This window comes from Triturus cristatus, chromosome 5_2, assembly GCF_964204655.1.
Source record: "Triturus cristatus chromosome 5_2, aTriCri1.1, whole genome shotgun sequence".
Taxonomy (NCBI): domain Eukaryota; kingdom Metazoa; phylum Chordata; class Amphibia; order Caudata; family Salamandridae; genus Triturus; species Triturus cristatus.
Genome location: NC_140588.1, coordinates 196,724,083 through 196,746,708, shown reverse-complemented (window position 1 = coordinate 196,746,708; position 22,626 = coordinate 196,724,083). Strand labels below are relative to the sequence as shown.

The following is a 22,626-nucleotide window of genomic DNA, read 5'->3' as shown; positions in this document are numbered from 1 at the left end:
CTCACAGATCCTGCTGCCTGAGACCCCTCACCTGCCGCTGCCTCCAGGGACTGGTGCCTGAGACCCCTCACCTGCTGCTGCCTCTAGGGACTGCTGCCTGAGACCCCTCTCCTGCTGCTGCCTCCAGGGACTGATGCCTGAGACCCCTCACCTGCTGCTGCCTCCAGGGACTGCTGCTTGTGTCCCCTCACCACCCACTGCCACCCCTGCTGTCTCATGTCCACAGTGATGGCAAGGACTGAGAAGATCCGTGCCAGTCCCTTCACAAGTGAGGAGCTGGAGGTCCTGGTGGACGAGGTGCTCTCACAGTATCCAAGGCTATATGGTGAACCAAATGTCGTGGTGAGTCTTCAACAGTGGGGGTGAGAATGCATGGGGGGCACACATGTAGTCGGTCTGATGCAGTATGTTCCTGAGAGTATGGTGTTGGGTCATGCACTGCCTAACATGCTGTCTCCATGGGTAAGGGGTGTGTAGTCTATTTCACATGTTACCCTGCCTGCACGTCAAGATTGGAGGGACATGTCTTGTCTTGTCAGCCATACAGTGACGCAGCAAGCTGGTAATGCAGGAGTCAGGACAGTGATTGCTTGTGTGAATGACTGTGTGGGTCCCTGTTGTCCATCTCAGTGTGAGCCCCCCATTGGCCTGTACAGTCACCGTTAAATCTGACAAGGACCCATCACTGAATGTACAGAGTGTTACATGTGTGTTTTTTGCAGGACTCTCCATCGATGAGCTATATCAGCCCTGTAGATTGCACACGACTGGCCCTGTGAGAAGGGTGTGGGTTTGTGAGATCATGTCCCTCAATCTGGCATCCATGACACAGTGTGTTATTCACAGGGCAAGGTCGTTGAGACCTGTGCAGTGTTGGACACAGTGAGTCTTCCCCCAAACGCATGTTGACATGTGACGTATGTCTTGCTCTACCTGGAAATGGACAGTAGATGTGGGCAGACTACACATGGCTTTCTGTGCTAGCATCCTGCTTATATGTGAGATGTGCAGGTACTGTGTCCCCCTCACACCTGCATGCATTTACTTGTGCTTCTCACATGCAGATGTACCCTGTGAGATGCATTCCTGTCTCCGCAAGACATATCTGTGGAGTTGGAATGAGTCAGTATCATGCTACTCTACTGGGAGATTTTGTTACATAACACTGTGTCACTGATGTTTTCTCACTCTTGTCTCCCATGCCTGCAGCTCAAAGTACACCAGCATAAGGCCGTGTGGATGGCCATGGCGACCAAGGTGCGGGCCCTGGGTGTGTCAAACCGCCGGCGCACCCACTGCCACAAGAGGTGGGACGACATTTCACGGCTGGCAAAGAACATTGCAGAGATGACACTGGGGCTGCTCCCTCGCAGTGGCAGGTTGGTACGGCGCAGCATGACACCACTGATGTGCTGCACCTTAGCCGTGACACACCCTGAGCTGGATGCACGATTGAAGGAGCATCAGCAGCAAATTAGGGGTGAGTATTTTGGGAAGGGTGACTTTGGCTGTGTGTGGCTGCCTGTGTACACAACCTGTGCCAGCAATGGGCTATGTGATGTTGGTTGTGTGCTGCAGTGGCTTGTAAGTAACCTCTGTGCTGGGTGCAGCTTTCATGCATTTGTCATACCTGTGCTTCCTAAGGGAATTCGAGTACTGGGCATTTCAATAGCATTCTGGGTGGTGGGCTTCAGGTCTGAGCTATTTGTGTTACTGTTTGAACGGAGCCACATGCAGGATGTTGTGCTGTGTGGTCATCACATGGCTCACTTATGCCTGGTTTTCTTGTTTACACACACTGTTTGAGTAACAAAAGTGTGTTGGCACAATGTCAATGCACAGGGTGGCGTGCAACATGTAGATTTAGTCATGGTCCTGGTTGCTTTGCTTGCATATGTTTGTTCTGTTGCTGCCACTGAACTGATCGTACATCTCTCTCTCTCATGCAGCATCTCCCATGGTGGGGAAACAAGCACAACAGCTGCACAGGAGCATAGTGACACAGATGTGACCAGCGCCTCGGAGGTGGACAGGAGTCTGCTGGAGGAATCACAGCCCGAGACGCAAAGTTCAACGTCATTTGATGCCAGCGGCGATGCTGCCATGTTCGCGGGCACAGGGAACGGGGACTCTGCATCATCTTCTACCTCACAGCGTACAGTGCCCACCCTCTCAGCCACTTCCTCTGGTGCTGCCAATGTTCGCACCAGTAAAAGGGGAAGAGTCTGCTTCACACCAGGCACCACAGCCCCTACCCCCCTGCTGCCATCAGTGCAGAGTCTGTGGAACTTTTGCACCAGCTGTGTGTAGGCCAGACAGTTCTCCTCAATGCATTCATAGACCACGACAAAAAATTGGCTCCGGTGGTTGCTTTCATGGAGGGCGTACATTCAGACATGGGTGGGCTGCACCAGACTGTCCAGTCTTTGTCCTCCGCAGTGACGGCAGCCCTTCAACTGGTGCAATCTCGTAGTCCAGCTCCAGTCCCTTTGTCAACCCCCATGCCAGGGGCCAAGTCTGACGATAGTGACCATGCTCCACCGACCTCAAGGTCATGATACAGCACACGTAGCACACAGCAGCAGCAGTCCAAGCGGTCCAGGCCACAGACACCATCCCCACAGAAAACCAAAGCCACCCCAGAGTGCAAAGACAAAAGCCCGTCAAGCGACACCAGGGACCAAAAAGAAAAGAAGCAGACCTCAGTGTCACATGGCTCAGAGCCATCCCCAGCCAAGGACTCTCCTGTCCCAAAAGCGTCTCCCAAAAGACAAGCAGACAATTTCCGTGCCCACTGAGAGGGTGGTGCCTGCCAAGGGTACACATAGGAAGGGCTCCAAGGCAGATTCACCCACTACCTCGACTCCCATTCCAAGCCCAGTGAAGCAGGGAAAGGAGGGCACTGTAGGGGGAACACCTGGTAAACTGGAGGGGCAAAGGCAAGGCCAGGCAAAGCGTACCACTGGATCCAGCACGTCCCCAGAGGGAGAGCCAGCGTCTGCATCTGCTGCAGCCTTGGTGTTGAGTGTGCCTGTTGTGTCCACACACTTCCCATTGATCTAATGTCAGGCAAGCCATTTAGAATCCCCAAGAAGTGAAAAGGTACCCCTCCACAATCTTCCAACCACACTGTGTCTCACGTATGCATGACTCCACCTCCACGTGCCAGTACACCAACTGGTCGAAGCAGCCCTCCGGCTTGCCAAGCCACTGATAGCTCTGCCTCAACTGGGCCTCTCTCTCCCCAGTCAAGTGCTCCAACTGTGCCCGACACCCAGCCAGCTCCCAGCCTGACTGACAGCCAAATCTGAATGTTGGTCAACCTCACACACCTGCCTCTCCCACAGCGGGGCCCGTGCTGCCCATCGTGACACCCTTGACTGTGTTGCTGACCATGGCAGGGTACAGTCGCACACATTCCCTGTGCAGCTTCTAATGGACAAACTCTACTCTTAGTCCTTCCTACTGGCCTTGTCATTCACTGCTGTGTGCCCCCTGCCTGTGCTGCTTCTCATGGACTCACTCTGCACTTAGTCCTGCCCACTGGCCTTGTCGTTCACTGCTGTGTGCCGCCTGCCAGTGCAGCTTCTCATGGACTCACTCTGCACTTAGTCGTGCCCACTGGCCTTGTCGTTCACTGCTGTATTCCCCCTGCCTGAGCAGCCTTTCATGAACTCATCCTGCACCTTGGACTGGCCACTGGCCTTGCTGTTCACTGCTGTTTGCCCCCTGCCAGTTCAGGTTCTCATGGACTCAGTCTGCACTTAGTCCTACCCACTGGCCTTGCTGTTCACTGCTGTTTGCCCCTTGCCTGTGCAGCTTCTCATGGACCCAGTCTGCACCTTGGGCTGGCCACTGGCCTTGCTGTTCACTGCTGTTTGCCCCCTGCCTGTGCAGCTTCTCATGGACTCACTCTGCACCTTGGACTGGCCACTGGCCTTGCTGTTCACTGCTGTTTCCCCTTGCCTTTGCAGCTTCTCATGGACTCAGTCTGCACCTTGGACTGGCTACTGGCCTTGCTGTTCACTGCTGTTTGCCCCCTGCCTGTGCAGCTTCTCATGGACTCAGTCTGCACGTAGTCTTGCCCACTTGCCTTGCTGTTCACTGCTGTTTGCACCCTGCCTGTGCAGCTTCTCATGGACTCAGTCTGCACCTTGGACTGGCCACTGGCCTTGCTGTTCACTGCTGTTTGCCCCCTGCCTGTTCAGCTTCTCATGGACTCAGTCTGCACTTAGTCCTGCTCACTGGCCCTGCAGTTCACTGCTGTTTGCCCCCTGCCAGTGCAGCTTCTCATGGACTCAGTCTGCACTTAGTCCTGCCCACTGGCCTTGCTGTTCACTGCTGTTTGCCCCCTGCCTGTGCAGCTTCTCATGGACTCACTCTGCACTTAGTCCTGCCCACTGGCCTTGCTGGTCACTGCTGTTTGCCCCCTGCCTGTGCAGCTTCTCATGGACTCACTCTGCACTTAGTCCTGCCCACTGGCCTTGCTGTTCACTGCTGTTTGCCCCTTGCCTGTGCAGCTTCTCATGGACCCAGTCTGCACCTTGGGCTGGCCACTGGCCTTGCTGTTCACTGCAGTTTGCCCCCTGCCTGTGCAGCTTCTCATGGACTCACTCTGCACCTTGGACTGGCCACTGGCCTTGCTGTTCACTGCTGTTTCCCCTTGCCTTTGCAGCTTCTCATGGACTCAGTCTGCACCTTGGACTGGCTACTGGCCTTGCTGTTCACTGCTGTTTGCCCCCTGCCTGTGCAGCTTCTCATGGACTCAGTCTGCACGTAGTCTTGCCCACTTGCCTTGCTGTTCACTGCTGTTTGCACCCTGCCTGTGCAGCTTCTCATGGACTCAGTCTGCACCTTGGACTGGCCACTGGCCTTGCTGTTCACTGCTGTTTGCCCCCTGCCTGTTCAGCTTCTCATGGACTCAGTCTGCACTTAGTCCTGCTCACTGGCCCTGCAGTTCACTGCTGTTTGCCCCCTGCCAGTGCAGCTTCTCATGGACTCAGTCTGCACTTAGTCCTGCCCACTGGCCTTGCTGTTCACTGCTGTTTGCCCCCTGCCTGTGCAGCTTCTCATGGACTCACTCTGCACTTAGTCCTGCCCACTGGCCTTGCTGGTCACTGCTGTTTGCCCCGTCTGTGCAGCTTCTCATGGACTCAGTCTGCACTTAGTCCTGCCCACTGGCCTTGCTGTTCACTGCTGTTTGCCCCCTGCCTGTGCAGCTTCTCATGGACTCAGTCTGCACGTAGTCTTGCCCACTTGCCTAGCTGTTCACTGCTGTTTGCACCCTGCCTGTGCAGCTTCTCATGGACCCAGTCTGCACCTTGGACTGGCCACTGGCCTTGCTGTTCACTGCTGTTTGCCCCCTGCCTGTTCAGCTTCTCATGGACTCAGTCTGCACTTAGTCCTGCTCACTGGCCCTGCAGTTCACTGCTGTTTGCCCCCTGCCAGTGCAGCTTCTCATGGACTCAGTCTGCACTTAGTCCTGCCCACTGGCCTTGCTGTTCACTGCTGTTTGCCCCCTGCCTGTGCAGCTTCTCATGGACTCACTCTGCACTTAGTCCTGCCCACTGGCCTTGCTGGTCACTGCTGTTTGCCCCGTCTGTGCAGCTTCTCATGGACTCAGTCTGCACTTAGTCCTGCCCACTGGCCTTGCTGTTCACAGCTGTTTGCCCCTTGCCTGTGCAGCTTCTCATGGAGTCAGTCTGCACCTTGGACTGGCCACTGGCCTTGTCATTCACTGCTGTTTGCCCCCTGCCTGTGCAGCTTCTCATGGACTAAGTCTGCTCCTTGGACTGGCCACTTACCTTGCTGTTCACTGCTGTTTGCCCCCTGGCTGTGCAGCATCTCATGGACTCAGTCTGCACTTAGTCCTGCCCACTGGCCTTGCTGTTCACTGCTGTTTGCCCCCTGCCTGTGCAGTTTCTCATGGACTCAGTTTGCACTTAGTCCTGCCCACTTGCCTTGCTGTTCACTGCTGTTTGCCCCCTGCCTGTGCAGCTTCTCATGGACTCAGTCTGCACCTTGGACTGGCCACTGGCCTTGCTGTTCACTGCTGTTTTCCCCCTGCTTTTGCAGCTTCTCATGGACAAGCTCTGCATTTATGCCTTTTTCTTCTCTAATGGGGCCTATCTGTGCAATTTGTGAATAAAGACAGTTGCTCATGTTGTCTGTTTTGTCTGTGTCCTTACTGAATAAAGTATTTCCTGTGTGTATATGGTTTACTGTGCCACATGCTCTGTATGCCACTTCAACACTGCCAATGATTTGTCTAGTTTTTATAGGTGTGATAGGGACTTCATTTCCTCCTGACTCTGATGCTTGTGGGTGCAATGATGGTGGTTTACGATGAAATACCGTTATCATTATCATTCTTTGTTCATGTTAGATATATTGTTCACATGTCAGGTTTGGGGGCACTGCCAGCACAGTGTGTGATTCATTCCACTGGATTGCAGGCAGGCTTGCCAGGATCATCATGTATGTGTGTTTTTACTTTCTGTGCGCCCAGCAGTGTAGGTGTATGGTCTTGTTGTGATGGTCAGTCATCCTAGTCACATGGGTTACTTTCAATGTGTGCACCTGGGTGGTCAAGAAGTGAGTAGTGTGACGGGGGTGTGTTTGTCGTGAGTGTTGATGTGTGTGTGCCCATGCAATGTCAACTACACACATGTGTCACCCATGAGTAGAATGCATTTGTGTGATTGTTCAGGCCTGTGATTGTGATTGTGTGCACATGTGTGAGTTGTATGTTGTGCACTGTGCAGTGTGTTGGTGTGTCCTTGCAGTTCTGGCTGACTCCTACTTGTTGTTTTAGCTAATTGTGAGTATGCAGAGTGTGTGACTGGCAAGTCAGGCTTTTGTTTTGTTGAACAGCCATGTGTCTTGATACTGTTTGTACTCACTGTGCATACCTGCTCAACCACACTGATATTGTGGGTGGGATGTGCTCATGCATTGCTATCACATGGGGCTTTGTTGCCTGCAGTGTGGCATGTGGTGTGCGGTGTCATACCATCCCCTATCTGTGCTTCAGATGCCTTGACATTGTGATTCAGCACTCCCTCTATTTGTGTATGGTGCACTCCTGCCATGTCCACTACTGAAATGTATGCCACTTCACTTTGATGTCAGCTGTCCCCTTGTGTTGCCTGTCTGTGTGCCTCCCCATCACTTAATTTGTGACACTGTGCTTTGTGGTGCAGATCTTTGTCCAGGAGCACTGTACCACTCATGGCATTTCCCCAATTAGTTATCTGTGTTGTAGTACTGTTCAGCAGTCATGATTGCTCATGTGCAGTTCAACTGTCTTTGCTGGCCAGTCCTCTGGTCAAGTTGTTTCCACTTTGGTGTCCCAGACTTGTGCATCTGTGGGTTTTGTGTTAGGTGTATGTGTGTATGCTGGGGTACTACTTGACTTCCTGAGTGTGATGTTGTCAGTGTGCTGTTTTGCTTGTTGTTGCGGGTGTTCATGGTGTGTCTCTCATGGCTGTGTGGGACTGTTATGTTTTGTGTTCACACACTGCTTGTTGTGCATGCAGTGCTGTGGGTGTATGTTGCCTTGTCCTGGCGTGCATCCCCTGATTTCCTGCTGTGTTTCCTATGTGATTTATTGGCATGTGCATCTGTTGTGTGTTTGATGTGGCTGTGTTGTTCTGTGATGGTGCATTTCTTGTGTGTGTTGTGGTATGTTGTCTGTGCATTGTTCCTGACTGATGTGGTTGTGCACTCCTGTTGTGTCTGTGCTCCTATTGCCTTCCCACAGTTTGGCTGCACAGGTCATGTGTGGTCTTGTTGTGGTTCTGTGTGTGTTTCTGTTGAGTTATGTGTTTGGCAGTTATTTTTGTGCAGACATTGGTTCTGGCATCCCTGTGTGTGTGTGATGTTTGTGGATACCCCCAGGGAGTGTCATTGTTTGTCTGTGTATTGACTGGACATTATTGACACCCTTCTGTGTGTCTGGCACTGGGGCTGTGTGCTGCAGGTGTTAGGGAGGTATGTGTGGAGAATCCTACTTGTGTTTGACTGTCATGGAGTGTGTCAATGTGCCCTGTGTGTTGTGCTGCTGGCATACTCCTGTGAAGCTGTTGTGTACATATGTGTGGCTGTTCACAGTTTGACTTCAGGGCCTTCCTTTCATCCCCGTGCCTATAAATGGGTTGCCTTGCTGTCTCCCTGAGTTGTTGCACTGAGGTGACTGTGGTTTGAGTTCACTCACTGTGCCTGTCATGTTTGCTTTGATGGGGTGAGGGTGTTGTTCTCTGTTCCTTGTCTTGCATGTGATGTACACATGCTTGTTGGTTGTCTCCTTGGCCTCCCATTTGTGTGCACCTCACTTTGGCTTTCCTATATGTTGTGCTCCATTGCTGGTGGCATGTGGAGTGTGTATGTGGCTGTGTGTCAGTATGGGATATGTCTGTGTGAGTTGGCATGCTGTGTGTCCAGTAGGATGTTTGTTGATTGTATTTGTGTGCGTTCATTTTGTGCTTGTATTCAGCTTTCTTGCCATGAATGTGGTGTTGTTGTGGTGTGTGTGTTGCCCTGGGCCTGTGCTTTGGTGCTGTGTGTTTCTCTGCAGCCACTCCTGCTGTTGCTGTCTCCCTAGTGGTTTGTTGTGTGGTGCTGGGTATGGATTCACCTAGCTTGTGGTCGGGCATGGGGTGCACAGGGGGTTGCACATGGCATGTCCATTCAGGGGGGGTGGAGCAGTGTGTGGAGTGTGGAGGTGTGGCCCTGTGTACTTTGTTTCCTGCCCATGCCTGGCGCTGGCCCTGCCTTCTGCATTGTGCACATGTTTTCCCTAGTCTTGACCGCTGCGGTGACGTGACCGGGACATTACTTGGAGATCACGGTGATGTGTGAGCTGGCTGCGGAGGGGTGACTTGGTGGCAGGTAGGAAATGTGTGGGTACACTTGTGTATGTGTTCCTGTCCCCACCAGGGTGTCTGGTGTGGCCAGGGACCCTGTATCAGCCCATGAGTTGTGTGTTGTGGTTGTGGGCAGGATTGTGTTGTTGCGTACCTGCGGCGGCGTCCGCGACGGTCCATGAGTTGCTGGTGATGTATCAGGTTAAGCACCGGAAAGACGTGAAGAGCTGGATCCATTGCGGTCTGGACTGGGAATAAGGTTTCGCACTCCGCTGTCGAGCTTCTGCTGTCTCTAGTTGGGCGGTTTCTCCGCTGCGGTGCGGCTGCCTTTTTGTGAAATCCTGATTTGTACAGCGGACGGGACATCATTCTGCACGGCTGTGAGGCTCCATTGGCTCCCACCGCCGAGGTGGCGGGTGCACTTTGATGGCGGTGCACATCACACTACGGTGGACGGGAAATGGGCAATGTTTGGCCATGCTAATATGGCGGGCGTGAGGCCCGCTGCTGGCGTGCGGAAAAAGGCATTTTCCGGCACAGCGGTGGTGCCACCGCCCGCCATCCTAATAGACCCCTTAGTGAGGTCTCACTACCGCCCCAACTAACAATCCACTTTTCTCACAATGATGTTTCAACAGTGTGATGTATTTAGCAGTACCATTCAGCTAATAGGCTACAAAATGTATTTGTTCTAAGCCTTTAATTGGGTAATTTGTGATTTTTCCAAAGTATTTTTAATTCTATCTTTTGCCCCTTATGAAAATGTAAGGGGCACTTAAAGCTAGACGTGGCTAACCTACGCAATCTGTCCATCTGGGAGCTAAAGGCCCTGCACAAGAAAAGAAATCTCAAGATAGGCAACAGAGATACCAAAGCCAATTTCCAGAGAGCTCTTAGGGCCTGGGAGGAAGCCAGGTTAGCTAAGACCACCCCTGAAAGAGAACCAGAGAGGGGTAAAGAAGACAACATCCCTGTATTTCAGTAAGATGATGAGAATGAAAATCTGTTTCAATGCAATCCAGAAAGTGCATTCTCTGTAAATGGCAGTGTAGGAAACTCAGCCAGCACTAGCTAGTCAACAAGGCTTGCGGAGAGGTAGAAGGTTAAATGGCAATACTGACCTTGGAAGAAAAAGGATTGACCATTAAGGGAAAAAAACCTGACCCTAGAAGAGAAGATGGCAGGACTAGACCTCAGGCCCTAAAGAGATGGTGGCAGTAAACAAGAGTTATATATGTAGGGGGATGGGTGGGTCACACAACTCTAGACTGCCCCAAAAGTTTGTGTCTAGTTCTTTGGTAGGAAATTACATGGATAATTTGTTTGCCTGATTTGAAAGAGCTCTAGGGATGACAAAGGTGGGCACCCAACACTTGTTGTGGTAACTGATTATAGTTACTAGGATCTATAGGCTCCAAACACTAGAGAAAAGACACAGCAAAATCCTATCACCACATGAAACATGTCCTTGTCAAAAAGCTTGGTATAACCCCAGAAGAGTACCACAACTAATTTAAGGGATACACACAAATATATGCAGCAATCTTGGATAGACCTGCAGCCATAGCAATAAAGGCACTAGAAGGTTGGTTGAAGGGCAGTGAAGCTAAGACATATGATGGGGTGTACAACTTTTTGTGAAGGAGCACATTTTAACCATTTATTTCTGAAGTGCAACTACACCGTCATCTAGTAGACTCTAAGCTGTCCAGTCCCAGAGAGCTTGGCAAGATAGCTGATGAGGGGGTACAAATCAGAGAGTCCTAGAAGTCCCAGTCAGGAGGAAAGAAAGGAGGTCAGGCCTTACAACAGGGAAACGAGGAGCGCAGTAAAGGCAGAAGGAAGGAGTTTCTAAAGCCCCCAAAAAGTTTTCCAAAAGGAAAGGGAGTCCTATGACCCATCCAAGTCCAAGAGGGGGGGATGTAGAAGGAAAGAATGTTGACCCGTCAAAGGCTGGGGTATGCTATGACTGTCAGCAGTCTGGGAAGAAGAGAGGAGATCCTATTTGTACCAAGTGTTGAATCATGTCTTCTAGCGCAGAGACCTCTTTTTCATTTCAGTTTGAAGACATTTGGTATTGAACATATAACAACTGATGAATTGTTATTTTATCAAATTCATATTTCTGGCATGTACTTCTATTTTCTAAATGTATGATGAATATGTCTGATGAGCAAGATCAATCAAAAACACATTCAGTGGTAATTGAGTGACTACCTTAGAAATTATTCCAGGAATGTCATAAATCGCATGACTGTTTGCCTCCATAATTCTATTATTTTATCTATTCTTATTACTTGCTTTTAGGCTTCTTTCTTTTAGTTTTCAGTTCTTAAACACATACAGGACAGGTTCCATTTTACCTTTAGTCTCCATTTTAGTTAGCCTGTCCAGGCTGTCCAGCTTGTTTATCTTTGGCCACAAATCCATTCTAGGTAATGGAGTTCACAATCTTTGACAGTGGAGGCAGCCATTTTTTCCTCTATGCAGAATCATCAACATGTTGGTCTTTGAGGCAGATGTCATATGTGCCTATCTTTCCAAGAACTGTGAAAGTGTGAAGTCATTTAGATATACACATTAACAAAACCCCCAGTGCCACATCAGTCTGGGGCAGGTGCCTTTTTCAAGGTCATATAAGAAACTTAACTCAAATAATGTAGTCTATATTGACACATGGCTACCTTATTAGTACATCCACTGATGTATATGATTATGTCAAAACATTCCTAAGGTGACATTGCAAATTTGCTCTTAGATAAGATACAACACATAAGGACTACCATTTGACCACTTAGCTAGTAGAGAAACTTTACCTAGGTCACAGATGCAGATCCAGATGAGTACAAATAGAGAGGCAAACACAACCAATTCATGTATATAGTGAGTTCAGGAACAAGTGAATAAAAGTTGCCGGTCCTGGTTGCTGTGTTGGTGTATTTTCTCTATTATATCTGTTTTTCCACAGAAATAGCGCAGCCAACGCGTTTCACCTTATAGAAGGCTTCATCAGGGCATATACAAGAACAAGCCACTCGAGAAGGGACAAACAGTGTTTCTCTTCAAAAGATAGGCAGTCTTATTTGAGCTGAGCTGCTACAGGTTGTAGTATCACGGTATCTCAATGCTTCAAACAAATCAAGGATATAGGAAGAGTAAAGCCCATGCACGTGTCATCACATCCCAATGGAAGTCAGAACAAAAGACCAACCGCTTTCGTGTTCGGAAGCGTAATGGTCAGAATATTCTTTCATGCATAACTGGTCATGGGTGAAAGAATATTCTGATGCTATATCCTCGATTTGTTTGAAGCATTAAGATTAAGGACGCTTCTTCAGTAGACTCCGAGCGCGAGACGCCGGAAGATTCAAGGAAGCAAGTTTATACCTGAAGATATACGTACACAGAGGCCGCTGGCCCCGCTTTTCCAATCAAGTCCTGAGCCCACCGAGATTGTGGGATTAAATACAACCACTTTTCTGCGAGCGCAAGATGCCGGAGGTCCCAAGGGAGCACATGGTGCCCCTTATTTAGGACAATAAAAGACAAAACTTCCCCTGTGTTTCACCATTGTGATAAACTGAGTTTGGTAGTTATGTTTTTTGTGTATATGTCCTGGGTTATATCACTAATCCTTAAACAAATATGATTTACCAATATAACAATTGACCACATTGAATTTGGTGGAGTTGTTTGTTTTTCAAAGAATCAGTGTTGAGACTTACCGTACCATTAATTGGGGTCCTACCTTTTGTGAGGACAAAATAAGAAATGGTTTAAATTTTGTTTTGTGGCAGAACCACTGCTCGTTTAACGTACTTATCCCCAGGTTCTGCATGTGACTGGGTTACCCCATTGGTATTATCGACCAGGCTCCTAGTAGGCCTCTCCAGTCCAAGATCCGGACAATTCTGGCTTGGGAGCCTCCCAAAACCCAAATGTTAACTTTCTTGGCCTAATAGGGTACTACAGGTGGTTGGCAAAAAGCTCGGCAAAAAGCTCACAATAGAACTCGCCTTCAAAAAGCAGATCAAAAATGGCATTTGGACTGAAGGCTGTCAGAAGACCTTTGATACCCTGAAATAGGCTATGTGCTGCTCAGCGCATGCCCTAAAAGCACCTGACTATAGCAGATAGTTTAGAGTCGGGACAGATGCTGAAATTTGGGTACTGTTGTTACGGGTAACTGATCAGGGCCAGGATCAACCTGACATAAAGTCCCTAAGGTTTGACTCTATCTTATGTAGGCCCCAACTCCATCTTAGTTCACAGAGGCCACCATCTTCCTTAACTTGGGCCAAGATTATTGCCTGAGATTCTGACAGAGACGGTCTCAGCTGCTCCTGCTGCAAGCCCACTTCAGGCTTCACAGATGATACATATCACCTGAAGATTGAAGCTGATAAAGCCAAGTCCCCGATAAAGGCCGACTGACTGCTATCTCAAAGGATGTTTGCCCTCAGCGGTGAACACTGTCTTCACACCTCTTCTGATAAAGACAGCCTGTTCTGTCAACAAGGTATGCACTATGCAGTCCATCTCTCTCTCTAAGAAAGTCCAGACTGCAAGTTTCTCTGTCTTTCATGGTCTCACACTATAGAACATAGAAGTAGGCGTTAGGGTATTAGGTTCTAGATAACATGTTGAATGACATTTGAACAATGCTGGAAATGCTAATTTTATTCTTGTCATTTGCTGTGTCTTGTTGCTGTTTTTATCATATTCTGTGTAGTTGTTTTAGATGTACTGAGAAACAGATTGTTCCTGTAGTAATAAATAATTTTAACTTAAAATTGTTCACTTTTTTTTAGTCTACTGTGTGTGTGATACTGTGAAAAAACGAAATTTGACCGGGAGCAACCTGCCCCCTGCATCTGACAAGTACTCATCAAGTTAAGCCTGAATTTTTGACTTTGCCCCAGACTCTCATTTTGAGGCTCCTAGACTAAGAGTGAAAAGCGCAAATTTGCAAAGCTTTTTGAAGTGAATTTCAATGATTTATGAAAATTTCACAAAAATCATAAATGTGGTTTCCTGCCTCAGATTTTGGTGTCTACTTAAATATATAAATATATTCTATTTTTATAAATTGAAGTGGGGTTTTATTGTGTCATGATTTTGTACGTATTGATTGTTTTGGTGTTAATAAATGATTTACACTTGTTTTCCTTTGAGTTAAGCCTGACTGCCATGTGCCACAGCCACCGTGGCGTGAGCTATGGTTTGATTTAAAGTAACCTAGCTGGACCTGATTCACATAGTGACATTATAACTTGGAGAGGTCTAACAATCCCCCAACCAATAATCCACTTTTCTCACACCTTCCTTAGACAAAGGATTGCTACATCACTTCAATAACAGTGCAGGAATACCTAACACTCAGATCGAGGAGTGTAGCTATCATTAGTGGAACAGGTGCAGCTACAATGGTTCCCAGGGCTGTACACTCTTTCCTCCCCAAAAGGGGCTCATTTTTATACTTTCTATTTTTTTCTAAATATTCTTGAAGAGAACCTCCTGAATCCTTCCTATGGTAGAGGGTCTTGTTCTCAGTTCAGGTCAGGTATTACACCCAGCTATGAGAAACACAGGGGGAGGTAGCGGGTAGTAACAGTCATAAAATTGGGTAGCACCCATGGTAGATTCAGGTGGTGGCCTCCAAATAAATTTTCTGGATAGCAGTACTTATTTATTTATTTACACATTAAGCACTGACTAATGGGTTTCAGACCTATGACCATGAGATCAACCACAGTTCCCCGAAGTGGATGCATTGGTCCATCAGTGCACCAACCTATGAGATCCCATTCGCTTCTGTTTGATAGGCCATTCACAGTCTGTTATCTGCCTGTAGGGTCTTCCGGGACCCCTTGGGCTTGCATGGTTGTTTGACCTGCTTTCTCCTCGCCTCTCCAATGGTAAAAGCATTTTCCTTTTCATTTCGTCGCTTTGCTGGTGTGAAGTGTCAGGGACTCTCCGCTCATTGCAAACACGTCTTCACAATGGCCTGCACCAATACATCATTTTCAAGAAGCCCTCTCATAACCCTTCCTTGTGCTTCACAACCTGCTATGTGTTTAACTGACTGATATTTTTCACTTCTGTATAACTGATGATCATGAATAGAATGAAAAAATTGAAAACAAGGTCGCAGCAGTTGGATGAATGCCAATAAATATGACTAGTGAGTTCACTTATCATCAGCAATGTCCAAATATCCTGACTATAAGATCATTATCTGCAGCCTTGGCTCAGCCAGCAGCTTCATGCCTCTTTGAAAAGATTGTACATTTTTATCCTTTCTGCTTCTTGTAAGATAAGAGTTCTCACGTAAAGGTTCTTTTTTCCATTCATTTAATCTCCTGCATTAATCAGGAGCTTTTAGAGGATCAGAAACAAGACAACATGGTTGTAAAACTATTTCCACAATTTACATTTTACTGCTGCTCTGGGGCAAAACGGAATTCATGTCAGTCACATCTCTCCCTGTAGCATTTTTGTTGTTTATACATGAAAGGCTAAAGTGTTATGAGATCTAATACTGTGTTGTTTTAATCCATTTATGGATTTTACTTGTTTTTAAATTGTGTCTGAATTGTTGTCTTTTATGATGTATTTTTGGTATTCCAAATAAAGATTTCTTGGACTTCAACTCAAGTCAGTGCTTCATACCTTAAGGTTCTTTTTCAGAGTGCTGAGGAATTTGGAGTAATGTGAGGGAACTTGGGGGCATATTATCAAGCACAGCGTTAAAATTATCGCCACTTTAATGGCAGAAAACTGCCTCTAAAGCAGCGATAATGGGCTTGATAATATGCTGCAGAGAATTCCAATAGAAGCTCAGGTTCACACCAGAACATGGGCTTCTATCGGAATTCTCAAGGGCATATTATCAAGCCCTTTATCGCCGATTTAGCGGCAGTTTTCTGCCGCTAAAGCTGCGATAATTTTAACGCAGTTTCTTGATATATGCCCCTATGTTACTGCAAATTTCTACTCTCATTATGAGTTGTCTGGTAATCATTCCAGTAACTCCAGTTCCTGGGTTACCAGTACCAGCAATCAAAATCTCCTGATGAACCACGTAGGTCTCATGATTCTGTTGAGGCTGGTAGCTGCCTTTTCTAGAACCCTCAAAATAAAAAGGGGCCAATTGACACTGTGAGGTTCTGGGACTTGTTTGTGGGTATTCTCTCAAAAACGTATAAATCACCCATTTGGTGTTGAAATATTCCAGTCGGAGAAATGGTTACATGTTTACCCACCCAGTTTAGATGGGTGGACACAAAATCATTTTTTACTGTTCCTTAATGCCACATGAAACCTGGTGGCAAGGAACAGTAAAACCACTGTCGTGCTCCCCTCGCAATAGGAGAAGCCTCCCATGGCAAGGGGGGCATTACTTTCTCGAATACTGTTTGCTACAGGGTTGTGTCCTTCCGACTTTGTTAATTGTTGTCATAAACCTGTCAACCTCAACATACAGTTTGAGGCCACATTGGCATGATTTTACAGTGACTGATGTAGAGCAAGGTGTAATAGGACACAAACTCAGGTCCTTATTTATATTCTGGCAGATAGAATATTCCCCATTGGCCTGGAAGAGGACTTTACGTCCCGCAGGCCAAGAATACTCCCCCTGCCAGATTTATAAATGACAGCCTGCCAGGCTGTCATTTATAAAGGCATTGACAGGAACCGCGGTCATGGCGGTTCCTGCTAATGCATTTTACTGTATATCACAGGGCTGCGTCGAAAGGACGCAACATTGTAGCAAACTGTATTCATGTTTTCTTTTCCAAAAGGAGAATCCCAAAACAGGATTTGCTTTTGAACAGAAAAAAAAGAAATGCTCCCCTCACCATAGGAGGCATCTCCAATGGCAAGGGGAGCATTAGTATGGTTTTACTGTTTCTTACCACCAGGTTTTACCTGGCAGTAAGGAGCACTAACAAATGACTACATTTCTGTCCATCTAAACTGGGTGGGTGGACATGTACCCCCTCCTCCGACAGCCCTTACTCCCCAGGGCCATCGGAGGATTTTGGTCACAGCTGAAACAGAACAATCTCCACAATGGCCAAACTTATGGCCTGCTGCCATTAAATATGGGAGTGGGCAACTATATTAGCGGGGAGATATCTCCATCTCCATTGTGAAGGAGTACTTCCTCTGCCAATATATAAACCAGGCCCTCAGTTCCTTGAAATGATGGGCAATTGTTCTATGTGTTTCAATAATCTTTTTCTCCAGTGCCTCATCAGCCTAAATGGACCGAATTTACTCACATTCACTTGCTGTGGTCATCAACTATTATCAGGAGATGACATCCATCCAGTAAGTTTGCAAACACCTAATGACTAAGGTATCAGAGGGATGCTTTCAGAATTTAAGGGTGCAAGTGAGCCATTCAGCCTTGTCACCTGACATAGTAGACAACCAGTTATCCGTATTCCACTTGATGATCAATATCATGGACCATACTCTATGATGTAGCACATCTTTGTTTTAACAAGGCCTTGGTGTCCAGTGTGTGCCAATTTTAAAACTCAATATGCTAGCAAAACAGGCACAGTAATACAATTATTTCTGAGCAGTAGTCCTTCTTCTGTGATTGATAGCCTGTCCTGCTTACTTTGAATAGCCTGCAGTGTATTTGAAGCCTCAGAGTTGTGATATAATTGATTTTTTAGAATGTGTCACCATTTGTTTTCTGTTACACTCTTTTCAATTGAGTGGCATTCATCATAAAGAGAGGCTGTCACCATTTCTTTGATATCTAAATGGTGTGGTCTCTTGAGCCCTACTGGAGTGAGGTCCTCTTGGACTCACTTCGGTTCTCCATTTTAGTTTTACATTTTGCACATTTTAGCAGACTTCCTTTTAACTATATTATTTTTACATGTTTTATTTCTGAGAAGACAATGTACATGATGCTTGTTTTAAGAAAGTCTTTCCTGCGACATTATTGGTACACTTTGTTCAAAGCTAAGAACAGAACAAGATATCGTAGTTTTGCATGGCCCACTAGGGGGCGGTTTCTACATCTAGACAAAATATTGCATCAAAACTGTACCTCTAACACAGTTGTTTTATTATATAAACAGTGCACGGTCCCTTAATGTGTCAGAGGGGCACTCCAGCCACGAAGGTCCTGGAACGACAGATGTGTTCAACATGCAGCTCTGCTAAAGCTGATCTTCCATCCTGATCCTGCAGAGAAGGATTACCAATACTACCCCACACCAAGTCAGCACGGTATGGGGTCTCAGGATAACCTAAGAGATTAGGCAGAGGCTACACCGGCTATGCTCTCAGAGTAGGGGAAGTGATAGGCAGGGATATATATATATATATATATATATATATATATATATATATATATATATATATATATATATATATATATATATATATATATTACCTACTGGCGGTCGCCAGTACGTAGTTATAGTTAGGACCTATTTTCCATAGGAAATCCGCAACATTCTATTTGGAATAACTTTGGCACCCGTTGACGAATCTTCACGAAAATTTCAAAACTTTTGGCCAGCTCCGGTCCGCTCCTATCCTGAAAGTCGCGGGATGATTTGTGTAGCAGGGGCTGAGAAAAAAGTGGGGTCAGTAGTTCCTGAGAAAATCAAAATCAAAATCACATATATATCTGGGCGGAGCCTAACCACACATCTCAACGTGAGATCTGATTGGCTGTCAGTACTTCATCCAAGAAGTGTTGGCAGCCATCTTGGGACCAATATACATGATAGCACTTCATTAAAAAGCATTGCAGTTAATAGAAGGTTTTAAGACTTTATTAACATTATAAATCTTTTGTTTATGGTACCATACTCATTTTAGGAATTGTGGTGTGTTCTAAGGTGATTTTACCATGTGAAAAAGCCTTCTGCTGTGATATCATAAATCATGTTTGAGAGAAAACTATTTTCTCATGCTTTTCCCACAGAGGTTTGGAAGGTGATCTATAAGCTAAACTGAGAACATATTTTCTGTAAATTCACATTATCTTTCTCAGTCATGTGAGAATGAAGTCTGACATTCTCAGTAAAACATGTACATCCAACAAGGGCAGAGACTGTCAGTTGATTCCTTTGTGTTCTACTGCAGCTTCCCAGAGTGTTCTAAAGAACAACTAGAGCGCTAACAGTCCTACTTATGACAAACGTATTGCACACCTGAAGCCATCTTGATTGGAATAAAGTGGTAACTCTTAAAACATTTAATTTGAAAAGGAACAAAATGAGGGGGTTCATTTTGCCATAGAAAGTATGGTTAGTGCTACAGAAAGAAAAATTAGGGCACATTTTGAGTGACTTCTCAAATCCTCTCCTACTTCATAAAAAAATTCTGACATGCAGACTGAAACATGCACTTTCAATACCAGCATCAGACTTCCCTGGTGAGCAGTAGCTTTACTACAGTGATCTAATGAGCAACTAGAGTGCTAACATTCTGATTTTGTGGCAAATGTGTGACACATCTGAATGCTTTCTTGATGGAATCAAAGTAAAAAACTGAAAGTATTTCCTACTGAGGAGACTGCAGTAAATGAGGAAATTAGGAAACTTCATAACAAATAACTCTCCCAAGATGGTCACCAGAGACAAAAGAGCCCAAATGTAGCCCAAATATCACCCAGATGTAGCCCAAGTATAGCCCAATGACAGAATTTTCCAGAGTGTTCTTAAGAACAACTAGAGCGCTTACTGTCTTACTTGTGACAAAAGTATGGCACACCTGAAGCCATCTTGATTGGAATAAACTGGTAACACTTAAAACATTTAATGTAAAAAGGAACAAAATGAGGGGGTTCATTTTGCGATAGAAATTATGATTAGTGCTGAAGAAAGAAACATTAGGGCACATTTTGAGTGACTTCTCAAATTCTCTTCTATTTCATTAAAAAAGTCTGACATGCAGACTGAAACATGCACTTTTAATACCAGCAGCAGACTTCCGTGGTGAGCAGTAGCTTTGCTACAATGATCTAATGAGCAACTAGAGTGCTAACATTCAGAATTTATGGCAAATGTGTGACATATCTGAATACCTTCTTGATGGAATCAAAGTAAAAAACTGAAAGCATTTCCTACTGAGGAGACTGCAGTAAATGAGGAAATTAGTAAACTTCATATCAAATAAAACTCCCAAGATGGCCACCAGAGACAAAAGAGCCCAAATGCAGCACAAATATCACCCAGATGTAGCCCACATGTAGCCCAATGACAGAAGTGTGCAAAACACTTATTTTTTGTGTTTTTGCAGTTTTATATAGTGCAGACTTGTCAGGTATTGGAGTGCTTTATATGAGCATTGGTTACATCACACAAGATCAAATTCATTTTGGTTGTAGACATGGGGAGATTAAGTGATTTGACCAGAATCACAGAATGTTGAGCTGAAGCAGAAACTTCAACCTGGTTCCCCAGTTGCAAAGTCTGCAGCTCTGGAAGTAACACCACATCCTCTCCCCTAAGTGCAACATTTAATCAAGTGGCCAACTGGATAAAAAAACATAAAAATAACAAATAATTCCTTTGTCGCTATTTGAAAACTCAGAAAATATGTCCTCATTTTAGTTTTTTAGAGCACTAACCATAATTTTGATGCAAATAAGACCCTCTCATATATGTAATTTCTAAAGGAAATGCTCTAGGTATTACAGTTTTGATTAAATCAAGATGACATCAGGCGTTCCACACTTTTGCAATAAATATAGAATGTTAGCAATCTAGTTGTTCATTAGGATACTGTTGAAAGGCAGAGGCCAGGGGCACGGACTCTGAAAATGGAAGGCAGGTAGAAGGGTGCAGAGGCAACAATTTGACCACACTGGGCAGGCAGGAAGGGCAGTCGCAGCACAACAGACTATGGAGGGCAGTGGAAAGGGGGGCAGGGGCAACAAACCAACAATACAGGACTGGCAAGAGAGGCTGGGGCAATATAATAGATCATTGTGGGCAGAAGGAAAAGGCAGTGGTAGTACAACCATACATGTCAACAGACCCGATTCAGCCAGGAAACATCGAATGTTTTTAAGCTCAAATGGGCTTTATTTGATCTGTCTCCTGTCTACAATCTCCTCTTTTTCAATGTAACTCAAAGGGGAAATCAATACCCCAGTTTTTTTTCAAAATCTCCCTCTTACCAAGTTCAAAATGTTCGCAAGTATGGTACATTGGATCATGGAAGGCAGGAGGAATTGGGGTAGGGACATGGACTCGGATAATAGAGGACAGGAGGGACATGGAGAGGTGCACCAAACTGACCCTACAGAGCAGACATCAGGGTTTGCAGCAGCACAATACACCACACAGGGCATGCGGGACGGGAGTGCAGCACAACAATCCATAGAAAGCAATAGGGAGGGGACAGGACCATGCACATGGACAACAGAGAACAGAGGGGAAAGAGGCAATGGCAGCTAGCTGACCATAATGGACAGACAGGAGAGAAAGCTGAAGCATAACAGACCATAAAGAGCACGAGGGACGGATCAGGGGCATTACAATGGAACAGACAAGCCAGGAGGGAGGGAATAGGGGTCTGCACATGGAAACAGAGGGCTGGGGGCAAGGGGGCACGGCAGGAGCTGCAAGATGACTATGGAGGTCAGGCAGGATGGGCACTAGAAACAAGACACACCATGGAGAGCAACAGTGAGACTATGATGGAATACACACAGACCATGGAGGGAAGGTGGGAGGGGGTCAGGGGCAGCAAGCTGACCACACAGGGAAGGTGGGAGGGGCAGTGGCAGCACAGAAGACCATGCATGGCAAGCGGGAGGGTTAGTGGCAGCACAATGGCTATGATGGGCAAGAAGGAGGGTGCAGGGGCATGCACAAAGGACCATGGAGGGTAGAAGGGAGGGTCAGGACCTGGGCACAGACAAGAGAGTTCAGAGGAAGGGGCCTCACAACAGACTGCGTGGGGCAGGCAGGAGGAGCAGTTGCAGCAGACCAGGGAGGGCAGAGGGGTGTGGCAGTAAAATGGACCATGGAGGACAGGAGGAAGGGGATAGGGGCATGGCATGTGGACAGGCAGGGTGGAGGTGGCAGGGACAGGTTACTGTCATCTGATAATGCTAGGCAGGTGGGAGGAGAGTGGCAGCTCAACAGAACACTCAAAGTAGATAGGAGTGGCAGGTTCATGGAACATGGTGGGCAAAAAGGATGGAGCAGGGGCATGCACAAAGACATCGGAGGGCAGGGGGAAGGAGAATAGGGACAGCAAGCTAAGCACAGAGGCTAAGCAGGAGGTCAATGATGGGGCATAGAATTGGGCAATGGAGGGCAGGAGGAGTGGACTGGTACATCATGCTAAATGGAGGGCAGTGGCAGCACATCAGACCATGCATGGCAGGAGGAAGAAGGCTAGTCCATGGATTCAGACTACAGAGGATAGGGAGGAGGTGGATGGGGCAGCAAGCTAACCGTTCAGAGAAGGCGGGTATTAAGAACTTTATTGTTTTTAAAATGTGTGTCTGTGCGAACTACTTGAAATATGAACAAGTATGCAGCATAATCTCATTTTTATTCAGGAAGAAGAGGACGTTTCTGACTGTGACTCCGGGCTCACTTGGCAGAAACACCCCCTGACCCTCCACCCCCATCGCAAAATGTAATGCACGTGAAAAGGGTAGGTGAACGCAGTGTTATATAGAACATAGTCCTGAGAGCATGATTGAAAATGAAAACTAGATATAGTGTATGGTATAAACTATGCACCAAAAAGTGTGATA

The 22,626-nt window shown here is 46.7% G+C and overlaps 1 protein-coding gene across 1 annotated transcript in view; it reads left to right on the top strand.

Annotated features, from left to right (window-relative positions):
- The window catches only part of LOC146822785 (uncharacterized), a 126,542-nt gene that overhangs the window by 46,473 nt on the left and 57,443 nt on the right, over positions 1 to 22,626 (top strand). The gene's annotated exons all lie outside the window — the stretch shown is intronic.